Consider the following 20,346-nt stretch of genomic DNA (forward strand, 5'->3'; position numbering starts at 1 on the left):
TCTTCTTAAGATCCAGTTATTGTAATGATGTAAGAAGCTTTGTGACACATGCAAATTGATGACTTCCAAAGTATAAAAAAAGAAACCTGAATATGTGCATATTCAATTAGAGCAGCTTATTCTTGAGGCTAGCTTAGGAGAAAAGATAATCATCTGTAGACAAATGTGATTTTGCAGTGAATAAACCTCTTAAGATTAGATAATTAAGACTGACATTAATTATATATGTCATTATTGTACTTAAGTCCTTGGTTAGGAAGAAAAAGACATATATAATTATGATGAAAATTACTAGTATTTGTTCACATTACAGTTAGAAATCTTCTCTCTTACATCCTTGAGGAATACCATCTGGCTTGAAATGTTGGAACTTGCTAAATGCTCTCTAATAACAAAAGTAAACCGAATTGATTTGAAGAAGGTGATTTTTGTTGTTGTTATTGTTTGTTTGTTTTCCTGAAAGCATGACTAGAATTTCTATGTTTTGTAAAGGGGCACTTTTTTTTTTCTACTCTGTCTCTCTAGATTCTCTAAAAATACACATTCCACACATGTGGGATTTAATTGCCTGAATCACCTTTTTGCCTGACAATTTTTGTTTAATGTTCCTGACAGCTTGACAAATTTGACATTGACCCATTGATATACTGCAGTGATTCCAAAACATTCAAATAATTCGATGGGTAAAAGTTCAATGTCTCTTCCTTCAAAATTGGTTACGGTGATATGGCAAGGTAGAAGGGCACAGAATGAGGGAAGCCTTGGCTTCACTTGTGTGATACCATTAGCAAGCTCTGAATCTCCACATGGCTGAACTTTCTCCATAGCCAAAAAGAAATTAAAATGTCTTCCATTATTTCTCGTGGATAATTATAAACTTTGGGAAATTAATACATTTCATGGAATACTCTGTTTTCCCTTCTGAGAATTTGCAACAGTCTCATATATATCTTTATTCTGTATTTGTTTTATTTTATTTTATTATTTTGTGTTATTTATTTATTAATTTTTAGAGACAGGGTCGCACTCTGTCACCCAGGCTGGAGTGCAATGGTGTGATCATAGTTCACTGCAGCCTGGACCTGGGCTCAAGCCATCCTCGCGACTCAGCATCCTGAATAGCTGAAACCACATATGTGCCCCACAATGTTCAGCTACTATTATTATTATTTTTTTTTTAGAGATGGAATTTTACTATTTCATCCAGGCTGGTATTTTGTGATTATTTTATAAAAGTTGCCCATGTTTTTGCTATGAGCTTCACAGCAGTAGATGCACATTTGTGTTGCTTGTGTTGCAGCCTCAGTACCTAGCTCAGTGCTTGGCACACAGTGATAGCTCAGTAAATATTTGTTGAATATTTGCAAAACCATTAGACTTTTAATCAACAGCCATAGCTCAATACTTGGCTTCTTAAGTGAAGGGAGAAAGTACCTTAACGTTTTCTGAGTACAAAAAATGGAAGGAAGCATGATTATGAACGTGCTCAACAGTTCTAGACAGTGCGATACACAAAAAATGTATGAATGAATGAATGAATGATTAAATATAAAATAATCATTCCTTACACTTTGTGCTCATTGCAGTAGTGTTTACATTCTGGAAACTCCTTGAGATGAAACCACCAAGAAATGTTGAAACCAGAACTTATTTACATTTAGATTGTCGTACACTAATGTCCTTGCCATATTGGAATATCAGATTTTCTTAATAAACAGATCTTGAGAAGTTATGTAATTCAACTCTTTCCTTCAGAGACTGGATACCTGAAGTCTTAGGTATGGAAAGACTTGTCATCACAAAGAAGTGATTGAACTGGGCCATTGTGTCTTAGGGAGTTAACAATCTTAAAGGCGATTCTCTGAGAGTATCAGTCAATTCATTTTTTTTTTTGAGACGGAGTCTTGCTCTGTCCCCCAGGCTGGAGTGCAGTGGAGCGGTCTCGGCTCACTGCAAGCTCCGCCTCCCGGGTTCACGCCATTCTCCTGCCTCAGCCTCCCAGGTAGCTGGGACTACAGGCGCCCGCCACCGCGCCCAGCTAATTTTTTGTATTTTTTTAGTAGAGACGGGGTTTCACCGTGTTAGCTAGGATGGTCTCGATTTCCTGACCTCGTGATCCGCCCGCCTCGGGCTCCCAAAGTGCTGGGATTACAGGCTTGAGCCACCGCGCCTGGCCGTCAATTCATTTTTTAAATAGCTCTATTTAGGTATAATTGATAGGCAATAAACTGCTTATGTTTAATTTATATATTTTGATAAGTTTGGACATATGCATACACCTGCAAAACCATTACCATAATCAAGATAATATCCATCACCTTCAAAAGCTTCCTTATGTCCCTTTGGCTTTGGTTTATTTGTTTGTTTAATTTCGTTTAGTTTAGTTTAGTGTTGTAGTAAGAACACTTAATATGATATTGCCCTCTCAACAAATTTTAGTGCGTAATACTGTATTTTTGGCTCCAAGAACTGTGCTCTACAGCAAATCTCTAAAATGAAGTCATCTTGCATAACTAATACTTTAAACCAATTAAACAATAAGTTTCCATTTTGCTCTACTGCTGGTCCTTGGTAATCGCCATTCTATTATTTGCTTCTATGAGTCGATGACTTTAGTACTTAAAAATAATTATGTTTTAAAATAGAAGAAAAATGTTAGGCTAAAGTCTTATAGAAAGAAGCCAAACTACTAGAATAAGTATTATAAATGATGTCTGCAAGATGAAAGAAAAGATATTAGCTTCTTTACTAATATGGGCTTTAATATGACACCTTAATCTTAAATATCTGCCACTTTTCTCCCATATTTCTTCAGAATAAAAATTAAGACATTCTACTCAGCCCCAAAGATCTTTATGCAAACCCCTGACCCCAGACCCAGCATACAGCTTTGAAAAATTTTATTTAGAACAGGGTAAAAAGTGCTGAGATTTTTAAATTAAAAGAGAAAATGTAAAGTTGATCTCTTCTTGATGTGCTGTTCTAGAAATTCTAACAAGTTCATGTAGCACAGCTGTAGTCAGGATACAGAGCAGTCCCATCACCATAAAACCTTGCATGTTATTTCTTTTTCCATCACACCAACACTGGCAATACTGATGTTCTCTCTTTCACTGTAACCTGACTTCTTGAGAATCATAAATGACATCATACAGTACATAAGCTTTGAGACAGGCTTCTTTCACTCAGTATAATGCCATTGAAAATGTCTTTGAGATTCATCCAAGTTGTTCTGCATGTCAAGGGTCTGTTCCTTTTTATTAGGGAGTAATATTCCATTCTGTGGATGTACCTTGGTTTGTTTATTCGCTCATCTTTTGAAGGATAATGGGTTGTTTCCACTCTTGGTGATTGTGAATAAAATTGTTATATACTTCATGCACAGATACTTCTGTGAACATAAATGTTCCTTTCTCTGGTACAGAAATAAGCAAACTAAGGCTTTCAGACCAAACACAGTCCACTGCATGATTTGTAAATATACTTTACTGGAATGCAGCCATACTCATTTGTTTACATATTATCTATGGCTGTCTTTGAGCTACAGCTGAGTAGTTGCAATAAAGCCCTATGAACCTCAAAACCTGAAGCCTACATTATTTACTAGAGGCTATAAACTTTTCTGACTTCTGCTGTTATATACATGTCCAGGAGTGGGATTACTAGACACTATCATGAAGGGAGTGAACTGTAAGGTGGGCCTCAACAGTCTCTGTCTTTTGGTGTTCACCACTTTGTAATCCCCTTGAGTGTGGGAAGGACCTCTGATTTGCTTGTAACCAACAGAGTATGACAAAGATGCTGTGTCATTCCTGTAATCATAAGACTCTCCTTGATGACTTGACAAAGTAGGGAGCCATATCGTGAAAGCCCACCTGGTAAGGAACTGACCAGCAGACTCCAGCAGCTGTGGGAAGACTCTACTGATGACAGGCAAGAAGCCAGGCCTCTCAGACCTAGAGCTATAAGGAAACCTGAGTAAGCTTGGGATGAATTTATCCCCAATCAACCCACCAGGTAAGAATAAAGCCTGGGGGACACCTTGATTGTATCCTTGTGACCCTAAGCAAAAGATACAACTAAACTATCCCTGTGCACTTGACCCATAGACACTGTGAGATAATGTGTATTATTTCAAGCAAATGAATTTGTAGTGATTTGCTATGTGTTAAGAGATAACTAATACATGTTCTAAATTTAATATAAATATTACAAGAGCCAGTAAAACTATTTTCCAAGATTTATTTACCATTTTGTGTTCTCACTAGTAATCTATGAACTTTTCTAGACATTAGTTGATGTTGTGTGTGTTTTAAGACACTAATAGGTGGGTGGAGATATCTAATTATGGTTATAATTTGAATTACCTTAGCGTCTAATGATGCTAAACATATTTTCATGTTCTTATTTGTTTATCCATATACTCTCTTGGTGACATAGGTTGGCTCTGTGTCCCCACCCAAATCTCATCTGGCATTGTAATCCCCATGTGTCCAGGGAGGGGCCTGGTGGGAGGTGACTGGATCATGGGGGTGGATTTCTTCCTTGCTGTCCTCACGATAGTGAGTACGTTCTCATGAGTTCTGGTCGCTTGATAACTGTATAGAGCTTTCCCCTTTTCTCTCTCTCTCTCCTACCACCATGTAAGATATGGTTTGCTTCCCCTTCACCTTCTGCCATGATTGTAAGTTTCCTGAGGCCTCCCCACCATGCAGAACTTTGAGTTAAACAAACATCCTTTCTTTACAAATTACCCACTCTCAGGTAGTATCCTTTATAGCAGTGTGAGAATGAACTAATATACTTGGTGAAATTGCTATTCAAATATTTTGTTCATTTTTTTAAAGTTGTGTTTTGTTTTCTTAATTGAATTTTGAGAGTTCTTTATATATTATGGATACAAGTGTTTTATCAGGTGTGTGAATTGCAAGTATTTTTTTAGTTCATAGATTATTCTTTCCTTTTCTGAAGAGTGTGTTTTATAGAGAAAACATGTTAATATAATGAAGTACTAATTATATTTTGCATGTCTTGCTTTGGTGTTATGACTCTTTACCTAAACCCATATCTCAAAGGATTTCTCCAGTTTATTTTATGCTTTTTACTTCTTATATCAGTGGTAAATTTAGAGTTAGTATTTACATGAAGTTTGACAACTGCATCAGGTTTTTTTTTTTAACATTTTTTCATATGGATGTTTAATTATTACAACTCCATTTGTTAAAATACTCCATAGGGCCCTTGACTTGTTTTTGCGCCTCTGTCAAAGTCAATTGGCCATATTTGCACAGACTTTTTCTAAAGTTCTTTGTTCAGTTTCTCAATCTGTATGCCTATCTTTTTGCAAATACCATAATGTTTTGACTGTTGTACTTCTATAATAAGCCTTAAAATTATGTGTTATAATTGCTCCAACATTATACTTCTTTTTCAAAATTGTTTTAGCTATTCTGTTTGCTTCACCTTTACATGTAAATTTTAGAAACAGCTTGGCTATATTTACAACAAATTCTTCAACAATTCTGATAGGAGTTGTATTCAATCTATAGGTGCCTTTGAGCAAAGTTGACAGCTTTAAAAGTTTGAGTCTATCAACACATGAACATAGTATGTCCTCCAATTATTTAGGTCTTGTTTTGTTTGAATTCTTTTGTGGCTTTTAGCATAAAGCATCTGAACCCTTTTCAGATTTGTAGGTAAGTATAAATTTCAGCTTAAATTAAGAAAGTAGTATTTCTGCTGGGCACGGTGGCTCAAGCCTGTAATCCCAGCACTTTGGGAGGCTGAGGCAGCTGGATCACAAAGTCAAGCATTCGAGACCAGCCTGGCCAGCATGGTGAAACCCCATCTCTACTAAAAATACAAAACTTAGCCGGGCGTGGTGGTGCTCGCCTGTAATCCCAGCGACTCAGGAGACTGAAGCAGGAGAACTGCTTGAACCCAGGAGGTGGAGTTTGCAGTAAGCTGAGATTGGGCCACTGTATAGGCAACAGAGTGAGACTCCAGCTCAAAAAAAAAAAAAAAAAAAAAAAAAAAAAGAAAGTAGTATTTCTGAATCTATTAAAAGTAGTACTATTTCTTTTTAAATTTCTAATTGCTTATTGCAAGTATATCAAAAATACAATAGCTTTTCTCACTATTGACTTTGAATCCAGTGATACATTGCTAAACTCACATCTCAGTTCTAAGAATGTCTTTGTAAGATTTCATAGGATATACTACATACCCAATCTTACTGTTTGCTAATAGTGGCAGTTTTGTTGTTGTACCAGTATGTAGGTGATTTATATCTTTTCCTTGAATTTTTGTACTAACAAGAACCTCTATTTAGTATAAAAATATTACATGAGAGTGGTAAATGGGCCACCTTTTCATTGTTCTCTGTCATGGTAAAGACAAAAGACGCTAGGCATCTGCACTGTCTTTATTAACGTGTGGGTGCCAGATGCAATATTTAAATGTTATTTTCTAGTGTGGCAAATTTCACTAAGCAGCTAGAAATCTTCAATAACTCTCTCTGCCCTCCCCAGTCTCCTGGAGCCAGCTCAGGCCCAGAAAACTCTGCTAATTCAATATCTACCTTTGGAGTTGTTACAATGGTTTCTCTGAGCCCTTCTTGGATGAGAGAGTTAAACACACTTGCTCTGTGTTAATGCAGCAATAAGGAAAGGGGGAAAGACCTAATTTGAGAACCTGATTTTATCCTTTACTCCTATAGGAGCTCCTTCTCTGTGGTGATAATATGAGGCAGTACAAATGGAGTAGGCAATAATCTAGAGTCATTTTGATTGAGATTAAGAAGACCAGGATGCTTGACAAGCAAATGCAGTCAACAACCAGTAGCCTTTGTTCATATTCCAATTTTTTTCTAATTTGAATATTTTATTTATGCCAAGGTACTATGTTTGGTGCTTTAAAATATAGGTAATTTTATTTTTATCTTAGATCCATGAAGTTGTAGTCTTAGTTTAATCCTACAAGAAAGAAAACTGGAACCCAGAAAAATATGGAACTTGTCCAATACTATAATGCAAATAATAAGTTATGTGAAGATTTAAACCCTGATGTAATTGATTCTAAAGTCAAAGGAAAGCCAAGAATTCTTTTTAAGTGAAGAAGAACAACAAAATCACTTCTTTAACATGCAAATGAAGTTTTGAGAGCATATGATCCTCTTAGCATTGGAGGAATATCTTAGATAAATTCAGCAAAATGCAATTATGTCAAAAGATAGAAATGTACATAAACATATAAATGGAGGGATATGATGAACCATAAATCAGAGAAGGGGAATAAATAGATTTTGGTCTGATAACATTTCACTCCCTTTGCTGCCAACCCTTGCGGCTTAACTGACCAAAAGTCACTATGAAAAAAATAAAATAAATACAAACTACCAAGAAACAACAAGAGCAACAATAAAGCAGGATATGTGAGGCTTCATGTTTGTACATCTGAGGAAGTGGTTAATGCTGCACATTACAAAGGGGAGCGAGACTGCAACATAAGGGGGCTGCCACACACGGTTAGCAAAGCAGAAGTCGGCGGGTGCATTGTAGTAGATGCTCTTTAATATAAATGCAAGAAAATGAGCGCTGCACTTTTTTTTTCAGAATTTTGTTTTTCTGACACTCTGTGACCTTATGCTGTCTGACTTGGCCATGGACAAGTTTTGTACCCCAGCTTTGGGTCTCTGCCTTCCTATGGATATAAACAACTAACTGTGGTTTGCCTGACTTGGCCACATTTTAGCTTTATGTGACGGGTTTGGCTCTTAGCCTCCATCTTTTACCTCTTCTCAGCAAGGATGCTTCATTTCAAATCTGGCACCCAGTTCCAAAAGAGCTCCAGCTCATGTAAACTTTGCTGAGGAAGAGTTACCGTAATAGTAATTTTAAAATTCTTAGATTTTATTTCATTCTCAACTAATCCCCATAGGTAGGAAGAACAGATAGATTAGCTCAATCTTTTGTATGAAAAATTTATGGTGTAAAAAAGGAGCAATGCTTATGGCTATCAAGTGGCTGAGACTGTACTCCAAATACCCAGATCACAACTATTTCCATGATTCAAGTCTGCCAAATGAAATTAGAATTGCCACTGCTAAATCATCCTCTTGGTGGATTTTGGAACTTCTTTGGAATAAGGAATTTATTTTTTAAAAATTCCAGGATTGCTGACACTGTTGGAAGCATCAGAAAATGATCATTGTACATTCAGAGTGAGCTTTTTCCTCCCCCATACAACAAGTAATTCAATTATAATAACACTTTTAACAATAATGCAGTGCTTTGGGGTAAAATTGCTTTGCCATCATTAATTAATGCATTCCCTCAAGGACATGTGTCTTAGTGCCTCACTTTTCTTCGGTCTACCTATCTTTTGCAGCTTAGAGGAGATAACTCAGCAGAGCTGTTTCTCTTGGTACAAACAGCATGACTCAAAGCATGGGGTCAGGTTAACTCGTGTCTATATCTGCCACAAATGTCACAGACATTGTTGAATACATAATTTAGCTTGGCATTATTTATAGATCTATTTTCAGCAGCTTACTCTTAATTGGAGATTAAAAGTCAATAGGTAGATTAAGTTTAATTCTACTAAGATGTGAGCAGCTGCTTGCTCAGTCAGCTCCACCTGCAGAATTCCTGTGTCCCAGGCTAGGTACACATTAACAAAATCCACTTTATTTTTTCTTCTTGTCTTTATGTTGTGAGACATTGTAACATGGAGTCCTAGAAAAAAAATGGACTAAAACTGCAAAATGTTTCATCACTGTCCAACAAAATGACTGAGAAGACAAATTTTGGGGGAGCTTTCAGTTTACACTGAGATGTACATACAAAGATGATGCAGTCATTTGGGGAAGTAATAGAAAAAATATGCAACATCTTTTAAAAATGTTAAGTTAAATAGATGAAAATAAAGGGTTCTTGAGAACAAAGTGATGAATATAATCAAAATCTTATATAAAAACTGGAATGTTGACACTGATTGATAATTTAGAATATTTATGAGAATGCACTTTGCTGATGTCTAATATTCATCAATTATCTAGTCTGTCCAAGACTGTGCTGGATACTACAAGGCTAGTGACTCCGAAAACCCACTGACCATTATAATCATGCATGCTTTTAGGTTTTTCTTTGTTTATTTATAAAATAGATGTTCCAACTCCTCCCAGCCCTAACAAGTCAGAACCTGGGTTGGGGCTGGTAGCAAAGAGAAAATTTAAGTATAATAATCTTCTCAGGTGATTCTGAAGCCAATAATTTGGTCCTTGGAAATTTGTGCTGTATGGAAAAAAATCATCCTTCTTGGCTAACATCTGTTTTGCTGGTAACACAAATGCATCTTGTTAATCATTTAATGCATTGCATATAAGAATCTGTCCTAGGGGTAAGCAAGGTAAGATTTGTGGGCCAAACCTGACCCTGTCCCCTTGTTTTTCTATGCCTTGAGAGTTGAGATTTTTACATACGTATGTGTGTATTTACATGTTTGAACAAAATCAAAAGAATTACAATGTTCCATAACATGCAAGATCTATGTGAAATTCAAATGTCAGTATCTGTAAAAAAGTGTTATTGGAATACAATTATACCCATTTGTTTATACACTGTCAATGGCCATTTTCATGCCATGATAATTGAGTTACATATTTGCTACAGAGATTGTATGTGAACTGCAAAGCCTAAAACATTTAATATCCACCCATTTACAAGAGAGGTTTACTGACCTTTTATTCCCCAGTTTGAAAAACAAGTTCAAAGCACATGGTTTGCCAAAGCAATTTAGTGAGACATAGGAAGTAAAAATGCATCCAAACTCCAGTATGGAACGTATTATCTCTCAGTAAAGGAAATCCGGATTCATTATCTTGTTTGCAGAAGTCCACAGTAAGAAAGACATCCTCCAGAATAGTGGTTTTCAATGTGTCACCATGAAACAACAGCATAAGCATTAATTGGGAAGATACTCAAAATGAAAATTCTGGGCCACCACCCTGGACCTATCAAATCAAATATTCCAAGATCCAGGTCCAGTAACCTCTATTTTAACAAGCCTTCTAGAGGATTCTCACACACATTTACAGTGCATGGAGACTACTTCTTGAGAATCACTGTGCTAAGGAACATTTAGGACAAATGGAAAAATAGTCATGAGCATGAATGTGGATAAAATCCGTTTACAACCAAATTGTCACTCCTTGATGCTGACAGAGTAGAGTAATTTTCCCACAAACAGACACAAAAAATAAGAAAAATAAAAGGAAATTATATTCTGTTTGGTGGAACACAAACTTAGGAAGTGCCTGAGCTGAGATTTTAGTGTAACCATGGCCTTAAATTTAACATTGACATGAGGCTCCTGATAGAGATCAAACACTGAGTGAAATTTAACATTTTTCTGACATTTGACATAAAAAGCCAATTTAAGGGAGGCGAACTATGCTTATTCCATGTGCAAAAGACAGGATATCATTAACCTAACAGCTCCTCTGCAACTATTCTCTTATCTCACATTCTCAAGAAATCTTAATCATTCACTGTAAAGATTCTCACTTCTTCAAAGCACATTTCTAACACGTCATCCTACCTTCTTTTCAGAAATGTAATCCTGAAAATGGCTCACAAGAAAAAATCTTGGAAGATAAGACCGTAACACTAAAAAGCCTCTCCAGATGCCTTAGGAAAATCCCCAGGCAGTTACAGATAAAGTCCCTCCATAGGATTCTTGACTATGTTTAGTTTCTCATAGAAAAAAATAAAATAACAAAGCACAAATATGTTTTCTAGTCTCAATGACAACCCTAGTAGCAGTGATGGTGATGTAGCTCTCATTTATTGCATATACATTCTGTGCCATGCCCTGTTTCAGAATCATCCCGTAAAGTATCACAGTTCATCTTTACAGAAAGCTGGTGAGGTAGATATTAGCATCTACCTCTTAAAGGTTTTTGCTTTTAAGATATAGATTGGTTTTGAGCTCCTTGGTGAAAGAGAGAATTTGAGAAGATACTCAGAAGTGTAAAAGACTGGAAAAAATAAATTCTTCTTGGAACAAGAGATAAAAATGTGTCAAAACTGCCCCATCCCCAGTAGAGAACACAGTAGAACTTTTTTCCTGATCTCCCTCTCTACTTCCACCTCCCATCAAGGCCTGAAGCTTGAGAGGATCTAGCAACATATCCTTGGTGCAGACTTGATGGGCTTCCTCTCTCTATAGCAGCCTATGGGGACAAGCAAGATCCAAGGCAGAAATGCAGACCTGGGCAGAGTCAGCATGGTGAGGGGCAGCAGGCAGGAAGAAGCCAGCTGTCACTCTGGTGCCTCCGTGAATTCCAGGGAAGGTGGGGGACTGAGATCTTCCTCCTATTCGGTTGGGACCTCTACGTTAGTGGATATGAGGGGGTTGGTCTCTCTTTTATTAGTATTTAAATTATTATTAGTATTCAAATTATTATTAATTTGAAATTTGAAGGTGATCCTACATGGATTTTTGTCCTAGAATGTAGTAGTCGGAAGTGTACCAGGGTATAAATTTATGGTAGAATTTACTCTGCAGTAACAAGAACCAAAAGACACAGTCATCTCATGGGGTAGGAAGAAGACATATAACCCTATTCCCTGGCTAGGCTCAGCAGGCTGCAGAGTAGAATGGACATAGAAATATCGCTTTTATCACTGATTTTCACCATGAACATCAGGAAGCTTGAACCTGAGAGGAGCTAATGTGCTGGCTCAGGAAGAAAAAGCCAGCTCACCCTTCTTTCCATCTTGACCATGGACAGCTCATCATTTTCTCTACCAAGAAGACTTTCATGTGCCTATACTCTCTTTCTCCTTCTCTCTTACTCTCTTTTTATTTTTTTTCACCTCTGTCTCACACACACACTCAGAGGTGAACACTTGCATGCACACTAACATTCAGATCTACAAAGAGAATGCACTCATTCCTGAAATTGATCCAAATGTTTCACTGTTGTTGAACTGCTTTGAACTCTACATGTATTATCAATGAAGACACTACTCTGTGCTTTGTATGTAAATAATCACACTTATTCTGCCTCCGAGGCAGAATAATATTATAACCATTTTTTTTCAAATGAGGAAATTGAGTTCATAAAGTGAAAACAACTTGTTCAAAGTCAGACGCAGAGTTGACTTCAAATCTTTTGAGAGCTTCTGTGTCTCATTCACTCATTATCATGATTAAAAGTCTCCTGACTCTAGATGGAACTTTGAAATTGCTACTGAGATAAATGTTGCTCTGTTGTGCTATTTCCACTTGACTAAAAGCATTTAGATGGACTGCATTTCTCCAAGTGATTCTCAACCTGGTCCAGTTGTTTGAAATTCTAAAATAAAATCTTCCTTTGAGCAACCACAGATTCGAATTCACCATGAAAAGTCAAACAATTTTTCTTTTAAGACAATTGTCATTGAGCTTTTCACTGTATTATTGACTCTGATATGTCAAAGAAAGAAAGAAAGCACTCTTTGGAAACACACCAACATTTGAATTCAATGTCTAGAGATTTCCTCCTCTCCAGGTCCTTTTTAATGATAGAGAATGAGTTCTTTTTGTCTAGGACCTCATCATTTCTGCCACAGAGTACTTTTTTGAAATAGCTATTTCATCAAAGAAACAATTGACAGAATAATTATTTAAATAAATACAATAAAATTCTGTTGATGTGTGACCCGAAGACGATACAATAGCAGAGTCACCATAGACAGGGTTACCCTTTTAGTGGAAAATTGTGAATCTAGAACATGGCCTTCCCCATGATTTTAACTTCAAAGTGAAGCTACTTTTTTCATTGTGCATTAATCTCTTAAGCTAATTTTAATGTTCTCAAGATGTAAATCTTTTACAACTTGGAGATGAACCAATATAAAATATTCATTGGTTCTGAATAGAACTGGACGATTTCAGCTGTGTCCCACAAGCTTTTACAATGGAAGATAATCTCTGTGAAGAATTTGGATGCCAGCCTGAGTTATGACTCTTGAAACAAAATGACCTCATGCATATTTAGATCCTGTATATTCATGGCTGTTTTTTTGTAGGAACATTTATTATCAGTTACAGTGGTTTTCAGCCAACAAATCAGCCCTAAATTTTGACTTACTAGACTCTGTACTGTCAGTTAAAATGTTAATCTTGTTGAAGTCTTTTAGTTTGCAAGAGGTTTTAAATAGACAAGCCCTTTATCTGAATTGTATTATATACACTGACTCATTGCTGTTTTGGCCAAGAAATGCATCAGAAATAACATTTTTTTTTTTTCTTCATTAAAACAAAAAGAAAGTGTGTATTCAGGATGTGGTTTAATTTCAAAACTTAGGGCCAGAAACGTCTTCAGTAGTGAAAACCTCGAATCATCTTAAAGTCCTCCTTTTACTTAACCTCTCAGGTACCACCAGTCACCCAGAACTAGAGGCTCTAACTTCAAAACACCTTTAGAATCAGAATATTGTTTCCTCTGTCACTTTCTCACTTAACACTGTCATCTTCTATCTGATGTTGAAGCTTTGCAGGTGGTTTAGTTGCCCTAATATCATTGCTTCGTCCCCAGCACTACAATATTTTCTTTCTCAGACATGTTTGAAATGCGTCACCCTGCTACTAAACAAAGTGCAATGACTGACCACTGCCTACAATAAAGTAATACTCCTGAGTATGTCATTTAAAACTGCTCAAAATTGGCCCCAGATTATTTTTCTGGCATCATCTGTGCCACTCTTTCCAGCCCCACCCCCAGACACCCTATATTAGACCACTCTGAATCACTTACTCTTCCCCAAATATACTCTCCACACTGGTATCTCCTAGCTTTGGCTCATGTTGTTCCTTCTGTTCAAATTTCCTTTTCTCCATTTTTTTTCACAGTTGATATATTATGCTTGTTTCTAAACTTGGATAAAATATCAGCTCCTTTTTTAATCTGCACAGCTCCCACCCGCAGAGGCAGTTAATTCGCTCATTGTACTTTCATAATTCTGTCTAATTCCTAACCATGCACTTAGCATGTAGCTTGTTGTATCTGTGTGTCTCCTGAAGAGCAGCAATCAAATTTTATTTACCTTTACAAGTGCAGCAGCTGGCTCAGTGCCTGGCATGAATAATGTTCTTCGATTGTTTATGAAAGCAGATCTGGACAAAGATGGGGTAAATCTTCAAAACATTAGACAAAAGATCATGGTCAAGAGTTGCAGTCATGTAGCCCTGCTATGTTTATGTTCTGGAATTCTATAAGCAACATCTGGATGTGGACTTGAGCTACTAATAAGGCTTATGTTGGCATATCCAAGGGGCTCTAGTAGATAGCACAAGTTTAGCAAATGGGTTTATAAATGCAGATAGAGGCCACATTGAAGATCACATGCAAGGGATCAGATTGACACCAAGAATATGCTAAAGGACAGCTGCTACTCTTGGAAACAAGAATAAGTATTTTGCTTCAACACTCCAGATGTGCCAGGCACTTTATTGTATGCATCATTAGATTCATTGATGACAATGAGGAAGATAATAATAACAGTATAATAATGGCAAATAATTATTTATCATCCACATTCTAGAAAAAGTTGCAGTGATCTTAATACATTGTCATAATCATTCCCCCAAACACTTTTATGGATTAAATGTTTTCGTGCCCATTTTACAAATGAGGCACGTAAGGCTCACAGACTTTACTGACTTAGTGTAAGATCACATAGCCATTGTTATTCTAAATATCTTTAAAACCTCCGAAGTTGAACAATTTATCTGCATTTTATAAAAGGAAAACTGTCACAGCTCTGTATGTTCCAGTAACAGAACTCTCAAACAGGATTGCATGATCACAGCCATTTCTCTTTCCTATGATAAACCTATTCAGGTGTTGGAGACTGCTCACTCTTAAGCAAACATCTCCAAAGAGACATAGAGCAGGTTGGGCACATTGGCTCACACCTGTAATCCCAGCACTGTGGGAGGTCAAGAGGACAGACCATTTGAGGTCAGGAGTTCGAGACCAGCCTGGCCAACATGGTGAAACCCTGTCTCTACTAAAAATACAAAAAATTAGCTGGATGTGCTCGCTTCAACCCAGGAGGCAGAGGTTACAGTGAGCCAAGATCATGCCACTGCACTCCAGTTTGGCCGACAGAGCAAGGCTCTGTCTCAAAAAAAGAGACATAGAGCAAGTTGATTTTCACCAACACTCTTCGCCTGAAACTCCTTTTTCTAGCACAGTTCCTATTAATTTCTTTAGATGCAGCCTTGTTTCCTTTGGAGCTCTGAGAAATTACTAGTAGTATTTTTTTAAATAATTCCAAAAATTTGGGTTTATTTTAAAACTTTTAATTTTCCTAAAACAAAAAGTGTGCTCTTGAAACATGTCAGATGAAGACATTGCCTCAATATACAGCAAAGCAATAGTTGTCTAAATTGGTTTTAGGGTTCTACTATGATTACACAATCACTATCAATATTTCCCAATTATTATGAGTAAATGTTGAAAAAAGACGGATCTAAATGTTTTAAAAAGTGAGCCAAACTTTATATTTTGTTTTTCTACCTAACACCAAATCGTTTAATTAACTAGACCTGATCATTTATAACTTGTTTCTCTCCTTTTGGTCATGAGTTAGAAATACCCCAATAGACCTTAAACTGAGTCTGTGCTTTTTATAGGCCATCAAAATCCTTCTAGCTGGAAGTTACAAAATGTCAGCTATATTCTTGGGCAATACTCACAACCTGTTTCAATGGTCAGTCTGTTCAACAATAAAGAAAAAAGGCAGAAAAATGAGAAGATGGCAAAATAATTAGGGAAAGATAAACTTCACAAAACACAGAAATAGGACTTAACTATCTACTGGAACCAATTTCCTCATCTTAGCACGAGTATTTGCTCCCTCACTTCCCCTTATAGAGCCCCTGTAAATCATGCTCTCTCCTTGTTGTTGACACTCTTCAAATGCCATATGTTGCTCTCTTTATTGTAACTTGCCTGGGGCTGTTATGACAAGTACAAGATACACGCAGAAAAGAAATGGAATAAGAATGCTTAAGGACAGTTCCCCCCAGCTATTGCTAGGTCATGGTAAACATGTTGATTTCTTCTGGTTTTACTTCATAAACTGGATCCTCCCAGCTTTGACTCAATTGTGTGTGTGTGTGTGTGTGTGTGTGTGTGTGTGTGTGTGTGTGATCATCAATGCCATTATCATCTAAAAGCCCTTACTGGGTATGTGCATATGAATGCAATTTGTTATTCAAAGCAATTTGTACAGCCGAGACCCATTTCCTTTGCATTCTAATGTTAGGAGGGAAGCTAAGGGCAGGACCCTGAATCTTCAAGCCACTATTACCTGTAAAAGAGAGAAAGATTTTGAGTTTGGTACATTTCAGATAGACATAGGTCTCATTTTCTGGCCTTCTGATTGATAGATGAGGTGGTATGAAGTTGTACAAAGAAATATTTGTAATTTTACATAGAGGTTGGCATAGTTAAGTAAATTATGCAAATATTTATTGAGTATTCAATTCTAAGTCAGAACTATAGTTTCATTATAAATGGCTAAAAGAAACTTCTTTCCCTCAAAAATTACACATATGTAAAATGAAAAATGAACCCATGAAACACATAAATTAAACACTGTCTCACTTCTTATGGATAATATATGCTTAATCTGTTGTTTTACTCCATTTGTGCTGCTGTAACAAAATACCGGAGTGTGGTATTGTTACAGCAGCACAAATGGACAAAATTCATTTCCTTAGGGTTCTGGAGGCTGGGAAGTCCAACCTAAGTCACCAGCAGGTTTGGGGTCTGGCGAGGGCTGTTCTTTCTGTTTCTAAGATGGCTCCTTGTTGCTGCATCCTCCAAAAAGGGTGAACACCATGTGCTCACATGGCAGTAGGGACTGAAGTGAATGAATCCACTTCCTCAAGCCCTTTTAGCAAGGCCTTAATCCCATCCACCATCAATACCACCCTCCTGACTTAAACTTAATCACCTCCTAAAGACTCCACTTCTTTTTTTTTTTTTTTTCTGAGACAGAGTCTCACTCTGTTGCACAGGCTGGAGTGCAGTGGTGCAATCTTGGCTCACGGCAACCGCCGGCTCCCAGGTTCAAGTGATTCTTCTGCCTTAGCCTCCCAAGTAGCTGGGACTACAGGTGCCCACCACCATGCCTGGCTAATTTTTGTATTTTTAGTAGAGACGGGGCTTCACGATATTGGCCAGGCTGGTCTTGAACTCCTGACCTTGTGATCTGTCCACCTCAGCCTCCCAAAGTACTGGGATTACAGGTGTGAGCCACCGCACCTGGCCAACTCCACTTCTTAATACTATCATTATAGCTATTACATCATAGCTATTACATCTCAACATGTAAATTTTGAGGAGCATTCAGACCACAGTTAAAAACTTAGGCTCAAATAGCTAATGTGAGATAGAATCATAATTTACCAAATATCTCCTGATTTTAAATTATATGCCCTCTTCATTATTTCTATGCAGTTGACAATTCAAAGCGATTAATGAATAAGTTCATAAAGCAGTAGAAGACTTCCCATATAATGTTAAAGTCAAAAGAAGAAGAAATCACAGAAAGACAAGAAATAAAAGAGAAGAGGCAGCCTCAAGTAATGATGATATAGGGCTTAGAATGATAAATTTGGAAAGGAAAATACCAGAGGATTCCAGATTAAGGAATCAGCCCACACAAACACACGTACAGGAAGGAGCAGGCTTCTTTAAAAAAAGGAGAAAAAAAGTGTGTGTATTTCTGATCTATTCTGTTTGAAGGAAAATGGTAATGACAAGAAAATATAATTTTTTTTGCCAAGTAACAAGAAATCCTTGAACACTGCTCTTCTTTACAGCTTGAAACTGTGCATTCTTGCGCCTGCAAAGATTATTGGGCAGAAAGAGGGTGCTGGAATTTCATATATCTTAAATCACTTTAGAATTGACTTTAGTGGCTTTCATTCTGCTTTCAAACATCTTCAAAATTAGAAAGTTTAACTCACAGCAATTATTTTCTCATCCACAGATGTAATCTCACATTTTATGGAACTTGAGTATCTGTCCAATTACCTAATAATATCCATATGACACAAATTCTGCACCTTGACTACCACAGTCTAAAATCTGACCACCTCCCACCCATCAAAGGACTACCTATTTTCTCTGTTTTAGCATTACGCAGCTGTTATCATGTTTTCTAAATGTTGCTATTAAAGAAAAATCCCAACTAAAATTTTATTAGACTTAACATTACTTTTGTGTAAAGTAAATATTGAGGCCCTGTTGAAATCATTTAATGGATCTTGTGGAAAATTACAGTTAAAGGGGTTGTTCTCTGGCGGGCAGGGGCAGGGGTCACAAGGTGCTCAGTGGGGAGTTTCCGAGACTCATTGTCCAGGAGAAGGAATTTCACAAGATAATGTCATAAGTTAAGGCAGGAATTGGCTATTTTCACTTCTTTTGTGACTCTTCAGTTGCTTCAGGCCATCTGGATGTATAGCTCAGGCTTGGGCTCAGAGGCCTGACATTCCTGTCTTATTAGCATAAGCGTTGCCTTGAGCCATGGGGTTTGAGGCCCTTTGATGGCCTTTGCAGTGAATGACTCCAGCTTCCTTTGGAGGTAAAGCCACCTTGAGAAGAGTTTTCATTAAAGAGGCATTAATGATGGCAGACCTTTTCATAGTGAGGAAACCTCTTTCAGCCCATATAACAGCATGGTGGTGCAGGATATGGAAGGCATATTTAAAATCAGTATAAATATTGACATGCAGTCCTTTTGCAGGAGTGAAGGCTCAAGTTAAGGCAATGAGTTTGGCTTGCTGAGAAGTAGTGGAGTGGGGCAGAGCAGTAGCTTTAATGATAGATATGGAAGATACTATAGCATAGCCTGCCTTTGCTGGTGAGTGGCAATTAGGCCTGGTGGGACTGCCATCAATAAACCAAGTGTGATCAGGGTGAGGAACAGGAAAGAAGGAAATAAGGGGAAATGGAGTGAATGTCTGGTGGATCAGAGCGATACAGTCATGGGGGTCAAGTGTGGTGTCAGGAATAATGTGGAGGCCAGCCTAAAACAGTAAGATCAAGTTGTTTGGACAGAAAGGCTACAGGGTGCAGTCCCAGTTCTTGTGTAAGAATTCTGACCACAAAGCCATGCACTTTGGCTGTGTGTAATGAAAAGGGTTGGGATGAGTTAGGGAGAGCTAGTGTGGGAGCAGCTTCTAGGGCTGTTTTTAAGGAACGGAAAGAGGAGTGCGGAAAGGATCTAGGATCTATGGGGTCAGCTAGGTTTCCTTTTGTGAGTTTATACAGTGGTTTAGTCAGGATGGCAAAACCAGGTGTCCAAAGGCAAAAGCACTTAACCATGCCTAGGAAGGAAATGAATTGTTGCTTTGTAGAAGGGGTTGGGGTTGGGGAGATTAGGCAGACACCATCAGCAGGGAGAGCATGTGTGTTTTTATGAAGAATTATGTTGAGACAGGTAACAGATGAGGAAGAAATTTGGGCTTTGGAGGGGGACGTGCAATGTCCTTTTGAGAATAGATGTTGGAGGAGCAGGAAGGTGTCTTGTTGGGAAGATTTGTAGGAGGGGCTATAAAGTAGAAGGTCATCAAAATATTGAATAAGATGAGAAGCAGATGGACTGAGAAAAAAGTAAATCATGAGAAAGGGCTTGGCTGAAGGTAATGGGAGCTATCCCTGAAGCCTTGTGGCAGTACAGCTCAGGAAAGTTGCTGAGGCTGATGGGTGTCAGGGTCAGTCCAGGTAAAAGCAAAGAAAGGCTGGGATGAGGGGTGCAGGGGAATAGTGAAAAAAGTGTCTTTAAGAGCAAGAACGGAATAGTGAGTTGTGCAGGGAGGTATTGAAGACAAAAGAGTGTACGGGTTGGGCACCACAGGGTAGATAGGCAAAACAATTTGATTGATAAGGTGCAGATCCTGAACCAACCTGTAAGACTGTCCGGTTTTTGGACAGGTAAAATGGGGGAATTGTAAGGAGAGTTTATAGGCTTTAGAAGCCCATGCTGTAGTAGCGAGTGATAACAGGCTTTAGTCCGTTTGAAGTCTGTTGTGGGATGGGATACTGGCATTGAGCAGGGTAAGGATGATTAGGTTTTAATGGGATGATAAGGGATGCATGATCGGTCACCAAGGAGGTAGTATAGGTATCCCATACTTGTGGATTAGGGTAGGAAGATACAAGGGGAGGATGCAAAGAAGGCTTTGAACTGGGGAAAAGGTCAGCAATGAGGTGTGGCTGTAGCCCAGGAATTGTCAGGGAAGAAGATAATTTTGTTAAAATGTCTTGACTTAATAAGG

Source organism: Hylobates moloch, unplaced genomic scaffold, assembly GCF_009828535.3.
Source record: "Hylobates moloch isolate HMO894 unplaced genomic scaffold, HMol_V3 SCAFFOLD_24, whole genome shotgun sequence".
Taxonomy (NCBI): domain Eukaryota; kingdom Metazoa; phylum Chordata; class Mammalia; order Primates; family Hylobatidae; genus Hylobates; species Hylobates moloch.